Below are 7,398 nucleotides of genomic sequence, written 5' to 3'. Positions count from 1 at the left end.
ATACAAAGTGGATAGGTATGTCATTAAGGTAATGGGCAATGATTCATGAGATGGTGGTTTAATTCCTGACTCTACCCCGGGCTTTCCGAGGAGACCAGCAATTTTGGGTGGCTGGCGGGAGGTACCGACAAAGGTCTGGTTTTCAGAGGGCAGGCGCTCAGCACTTTCTAAAAATGAGGCCCTTTTAAGATGTCTTAAGTCAGGCACCTAACATTTAAGGCATGCAAAAGTACTAGTCATCAGAGACAATTGTAGCCCCTCTGTGACCTTGGGTATGAATAAAATTTTCAGAATCACCTAAGGATACGTCTGCACACTACCAGGGGCGGTGCTACCATTAAGACAAACTAGGCGGTTGCCTAGGGCGCCAAGATTTGGGGGCGCCAAAAAGCGGTGCCCCCAATTTTTTTTTACAGCGTTCCTGGGCTGGGCTGCCGGCGGCGCGCTGACACGTGCGGCTCAGACTCCCTCTCCCAGCGCAGCGGCCGCTCCACTTCTCCCGCCTCCTAGGCTTGCGGCGCCAATCAGCTGTTTGGCGCCGCAAGCCCTGGAGGGGAGGAGAATTAGAGCGGGGGCGGCGTGCTCGGGGAGGAGGCGGAGCAGAGGTGAGCTGGGGTGGGGAGCTGCCGCACGGCTCCCCGGCGGGGGGAAGCTGCCGCGGGGAGGGCGCCTCAGGGCAGGGGGAGAAGCTGCCGTGGGGGGAGCTGCCGCAGGGCAGGGGGGGCGGGGAGCTGCCGCAGGGCTGGGGGGGGGGGCGCAAAGTGGAAGTTTCGCCTAGGGCGCGAAACTTCCTTGCACCGGCCCTGCACACTATGCCCCCGCTCTCACTCACGTTTGAGCCCAAGCCCTGTTTCCGTCACTGTGACTCGGATCAGCAAACACTCAGGATCTAGGTCTTAGGACCTTGTGAGGGGGATGCGTCAGAACCCAAGTCCTGCTGTGACGTGGGTCCAAGCCCTGTCATTTTGCAGTGTGGAGGCAGCTCAAGCCGCAGACAAATAGAACGTCTGTGTAGCACATTGTGGACATAGTAGCCCAGCTGTGAGACCGGGGTCCAGGTTAACAACGCAGTGTGAACGCTCAAGCGCGGGCTTGGAAATACGGAGTCCACAAACCCGGGTCCCACAGATGTGGGCTTATGATGCAGTGTAGACGTACCCTAAGTGACTTAGGAATCTCAGTCCCATTTTCAAAAGTGGCGTGAGCCCTTTTTGCCAAATTATTAAAGGTATTTAGGCACCTGAATATGCAGTGAGGTGCCGAGTGGGATTTTTGAAAGCACCTAAGCACCCAATAGGAGTTAGTCACCTAGGTGCTTTTGAAAACCCCACTAGGCATGTCCCTGCATCGGTAGGTGCCCAAAAATCTTTTAAAATCTGGCCCCCCAAGAGCCTAAATCCAGTTGTCTTTCAATGAAACATGAGCTCCTAAGTCACTTTTAGTCATTTTTGAACATTTTACCATCTATGGTTCCTCATCTGAAAACTGGGGATAAAATGATACAGCCTTTCTCCCACCCTTTGCCTATTTAGATGATAAACTTTTCAGGGACGAGATTATCCCTTGCTTTGAGGTTGTTAGAGTTGGTTGAAACTCACAATTTCCATTCTGCGGGAAATGTTGACATTTTGAAATTTGTTTTCATTCCAAACTGGGACAAAACCAAAAACGTTCCAAATTTCCGACTCAACAACATTTTTGAAAATGTTCCATTTTTGGTCAAGCTGAATGTTTCATTCCAATTTTTAAAAAAATGTATATTATAATTTATAATGCAATACCAAATAAAATAACTTTTGAAAGGAAAAATCAAAAGGTTCCATTCCGAGACGTCGGACTTTTTTTTTAAACAAACTTTTATCGAAATCGCCACAGTTCTGTGGCCAGTTTCGATTTTCAGTTTCGCTTTGGACGAAACGGCATTTTCAAAGAGGGGACAAACGTTCCTTTGAACAATTTTCAACCATTGCAAGCGTTTTTACAGCGCCTCGCACAATGGGTCAACAATTTCACACGGGGGCTTTTAGGTGATACCGAAATACAAATAAGTAAAAAATAACAGTAAGGTTCAAAGCAAAATCCGGACATAGGAAATGGAGAAACTAATGGCTCTTGAAAGACGAGGCAAGATTATGCAGCCTGCATTGTGGGCTGCTCATTTGTGGTTTGATTATAGGGAGAGCGTCAATATCAGTGGAGGGATTTAACTATTGGAACATTTTGCCAAGATGTTGTGTTGGATTCTCCATAACTGACAATTTTTAAATCAAGACTGGAGGTTGTTGTTTTTTTTTTTTTTTACAAGATTTGCTCTAGACTTGTATAGGCACCGACGCTGGGGCTGGAGCTACAGGCACCAACTTTCCAATGTGCCGGGGGTGGGGGGGCTCACTGCTCAGCCCCTGGCTCTGCCACAGGCCCTGCCCCCACTCCACCCCTTCCCACCCCCTCCTCTGAGCCTGCCGTGCCCTCGCTCCTCCTCCCTCCCTCCTAGAGCCTCCTGCACGCCACAAAACAGCTGATCGGGAGGTGCGGGGAGGGAGCTGGAGGCGCTGATTGGGGGGGTGAACGGATTTGCATTAGATTGCTCGAGCTGCGTGTGCTAAAAACAGCACGTGTGGACACTGCGGCTGGGGCTCTCGAGCCAAAGGGGGCAGGCGGGCTTCAGACCCTGCGCTCCATCTCGAGCTGCCGTACCCGTGCTATTTTTAGCCCACTAGCTTGAGCCCCGCTAAGGTGGCTGTGTCTGCTCGGGCCGGAAGGCTCACTCCTGGCTGCAGTGTAGACACATCCCCAGAGCTCTCTGGTTGCGCCGGGCAGAGAGAGGTATAGCCCTTTAAGGAGTGCAGAATTCTCTGCTGCCCCGTTTCCCCCTGCAGCACCTGTGGGCTCTATCCATTCCCCCACCTCCTCCCAGCTTCATCTGGGGCAAGCAGGGGGTGCGGGCGGGGGGAGATGCAATTTGATAACGGCCTCTTCTCTCCAGCCTGTGCAGGCAGTGCTGTTCCGAGCAGCCTCTGCAAGGTACAGACTTCTTACTCCCTTCACTCCGCCCTACACGGCTGTGTAAGATGGGGCCCGGTCTGGCCCTTTAAGAGAAGGCACTGCTGTAAGGGAGCTCACATGGCTGGTGTCCTCTCTGGCGCTGCTGTTTGCAAGGCTGCTACAGGGAGCATCCAGCCATGGCCCTGCTCCAGCCAGTCTGACCTGGCATTGACATGGCACTGCCGTTTGGAAGCCCGCAGCCACTCCGCACCTACCAATCCAGCAGCAGGAATTGGCATCTCTGTGTGATCTTACTGCAGGGATGGAGGGCGGGTACCCTGAGTGGCACCAGCATGAATCCTGCTGCGTGTGTGTGTGTGTGTGTGTGTGTGTGTGTCTCTCCCCCGCCCTGTGGGAGAGGCAGCAGTTCCGTCTCAGGGTGTTCCTTCCCTTCCCGATGGAGGTATTTGGAGCAATTGAAAATACCAGCCTTGGCCAGGTATTTGGAGCAATTGAAAATTCCAAGGGGAAGGGGCGGCACGTCGGGCTCTTCGGCGGCAATTCGGCGGCGGGTCCCTCGGTCCCTCTCAGACCCCCCGAGGTTTCATGTAAAGCTCTAATTGTCCCTGTGGGTTAAGCCCTGACTCGGGCTGTATAAGCGCTTAGCTCTCCCTCCCGGAGATGGCAGAAGCCACCATAATAAGGACAGAGGTCCAAGCAAAAATTGGTGTCTTTGGAGGCTAATTCTCTCCCTCAGGACATGTCATAGAATCATAGAATATCAGGGGTGGAAGGGACTTCAGGAGGTCATCTAGTCCAACCCCCTGCTCAAAGCAGGACCAATCCCCAGACAGATTTTTGCCCCAGACCCCTAAATGGCCCCCCTCAAGGATTGAACTCACAACTTTGAGTTTAGCAGGCCAATGCTCAAACCGCTGAGCTATCCCTCTCCCCCTACATAGGGCTGGCCCATGTCAGCTGACTCCAGCTCGTGGGGCTTGGGCTATGGGGCTGTTTAATTGCTGTGTAGGCCTTTGGGCTCGGCCTGGAGCCTGGGCCCTGGGACTCTGCGAGGGGGCGGCTGGGTCAGGGGAAGGCCCCAGAAGCAGGCACCAGCCTGAGCCCAAATGTCTACACAGCAATTTTTAGCCCCACTACCTGAGCCCGAGTCAGCTGACCTGGGCCAGCCGCCGCCAGGTCACGGGTCTTTTATTCCAGCGGAAATGTACTCTAAGCTAAGAGGCTCATCTTCATTAATAGACGCTGTGCCGCTCCTGTGAGGGGAGCAGAGGGCCAGGCTGCCTGGGGGAAGCCTGGTTGGGCTACTTCTTTCAACCCCACCTTTCCAAGTATGTCAGACAATCAATCCCATCTCATCTCTCCCTCACAGCCGCATAAGACAGGAGTAACTCCCCCGGCCTCATTCCTGATGTTCAGCCGTGTAAATACCAGGGGAGCCAGTTCCTTTCCCTTTCCTCTAATTGGACCTCTGTCCATTCCTGCTCTTTTGATGCTGTCACACTGTTACTTATCTGGAGTCTCTGGGCACCTCACAATCTTTAATCGTCACAAGTGCTATTACCCTCCTTTTACAGGTGGGGAACTGAGGCAGAGAGGGACTGAGGCCCAGATCCTCAGAGATAGGCTGCTAACTCCCAGTGAAATTAAATGGACGCTAGAAGGCTAAATACCTCCCAGGATCAGGGCCTAAGTGACTAGCCCAAGGTCACCTAGAAAATCTGTGGCAGAGCAGGGAATGGATGCTGGGTTTCCCAACTCCCAGGCTAGTGCTCTAACTAGCCTTCCCTCTGCTGGACTGTCTTAGTTCTCTCTCTCCTTTCCCTTCTGTCATTCTGTTCAGCTTATCCCTCTAGTACAGCATTTCTCAAACCGGGGTCCATGGTCCCCCACGGGCCCCGCTGATCAACTCCTCCCCCTCCCTCCCAGTGCCTCCTGCATGTCGGGGAACAGCTGTTCAGCGGTGTGCAGGAGGCGCTGGGAGGGAGAGTGAGGGGCAGGGATGGGGCGTGTTTGGGAGAGGGGGCGGAAAGAGGTGGGGAAAAGGAGGGGCAGGGTTGGAGCATGGATGGGAAGAGGTGGGGCCTTGGGGAAGGGGTGGAGTGGGTGCGGTGCCTGGGGCTGAATGGGGGGTCCCTGAAAATTTTAAAATCAAAACGGGGGTTCTCGGGTTGCTAACGTTTGAGAACCTCTGCGTCTAGTCCAAGGGTTCTCAACCTGGAAGCTCACAAATGGGTGTCCGGCGGGTGGCATATTGCTTTCCGTATTGCTAAATGGGAGGGGGAATCTGGTCTGACCTCAGAAGCTGGGGCTGGGGAGCATCAGAACAGGGGTTTCTCTGTATGGAAAAAAGGGTCCCAGTCCGGGAAAGTTAGGAACCACTGCTCCAATTTTCTTCCCTGGCTCCTTCCCCATCCTAGCTCTCTTCCATCACTATTCTTCTCCCCCTGTTATTTATTCTTCTGTTCCCTCTTTTTTCTCATTTATTCCTGGTCCTTCCCCCTTTTTTTCTCATTTCATTCTTCTTTTCTCTCATCCCTTTGTTATCTGCTCCTCCAAAGCCATCCCCACCCCCCCACTCCTCCTACCACCCCACTGCCCCCTTCCTTCCTTCCCCCTCTCACCCAGATTTCTGGCAGTGGCCGTGAGCTGCCAAAGCTAACAGCGATGTTAAAAAAATAAAAATAAAGACATCACCCAAAGAGAATTTTACAAAGAGGCTTAAAAGGCAGGATGGGACAGGCCGGCGCGATACTTCCCATTTCACACTCAAGGATGATTTCAACCCATTCACTGCCCACGTAAGCTCCTGGGAATTTCAGGTATTAAAAAATAAGCAACAATAACACCAATTAAGCGGTGACAGAATCATTTGTCTCTTCCTGTTCTCCTGCCTGCCTTCCTTGGCGGACACCAGGTCTCTTTCCCTTCTGCCCTGCAGGGGAAGGCCGAGAGAAACTCCCACGCTCCCCAGCATCTCTGGAACGACCCCCCTGCTGGTTCTGGTTGCAAATTTTCCGACTAAACCATTTTTCATCCAAAAATGCCAGTTAATCGAAACCAAAACTTCTCATGGGAACATACCAGCTTCAGCGTATGTTAGCCAGGAGCAGTTTATCAGGTTCAGGATGGAATTTCTGCTCAAATCCAGAAAGCCCCACACCCCAGTGGTTAGGTCATTCCCCTGCAATTAGCGCTCTAACAGATTGAAGTGCCTGGTCTGAATTAGGGAGAGCAAGGTATAGAACCGGAGTCACCCGTCTACAAGGTGAGCACCTTAACTACCAGCCCATTGACTATCAGGGTTGTGGGACGCTCTCTTATTTTTTCATGAAGAACTTTGAGTGGTGTCAGTTTCATCCCAATGCAAAACAGGATGAAAAAAAAAAAAACCATTCCCCGCCCAGCTCTACTCCCGGCCTTGTTGTTCTGGTCTACACTAAAAGAATTTCAAAGGAGTCGTTTGGCTTTCAATGGGATTTGAGTGCCTAACACCCTTGGTCTCTTTCAAAAATTCCATGTAAAGGCTCAGAATGTGGTGGAACACTTTGCATTCATACGCACACACAAATGCTCCAATAGCCAGCTAGCATAGCGGTTAAATTGGTTCAAAGTTAAACTGGCTCAGCCCAAACTTGTTTAGTACCAGTGTGGACGCAGATAAGCGAAAACAGGTCAACTCGTCCGATTCACTGCTGCACTGGTGGTCTTGCAAAAATCTCCCAAAATGCACTGCTTCTGAGAGCCGCGCTGAGAATTGTGGGAAAGGTATCCAGAAAGCACTGCAGCTGAAATGGTTTAGGGTCTGTCTTCACTGCCAAGTTAACTCAGGCTTGTACCTACCAACCCGCCACCCGTCCACACACAAAACCCTCTCTCCCCAATTTAGTGGTGCTTTCAACCTGGGTTAGCTGGTATAGTTCATGTTCTTATCTAACTTCTGTTTGCATGCCATGAACACAGCAATAACAAAAAACACATAGCCAAATTAGAACATAACGTAAGAACATAAGAATGGCCATACTGGGTCAGACCAAAGGTCCATTTAGCCCAATATCCTGACTTCCGACAATGGTCAATGTCAGGTGCCCCAGAGGGAATGAACAGAACAGGGAATCATCAAGTGATCCATCCCCTGTTGCCCATTCCTAACTTCTGGTAAACGGAGGCTAGGGACACCATCCCTGCCCATCCTGGCTAATAGCCATTGATGGACCTATCCTCCATGAATGTATCTAGTTCTTTTTTCAACCCTGTTATAATCTTGGCCTTCACAACATCTTCCAGCAAAGAGTCCCACAGGTTGACTGTGCGTTTTGTGAAGAAATACTTCCTTTTGTTTGTTTTAAACCTGCTGCCTATTGTGATCTTTCAGTTACCCTTATGCACAGGGAG

Source organism: Emys orbicularis, chromosome 19 (genome assembly GCF_028017835.1).
Source record: "Emys orbicularis isolate rEmyOrb1 chromosome 19, rEmyOrb1.hap1, whole genome shotgun sequence".
In the NCBI taxonomy this organism is placed as follows: Eukaryota; Metazoa; Chordata; order Testudines; family Emydidae; genus Emys; species Emys orbicularis.
This window is presented reverse-complemented; position numbering follows the sequence as displayed.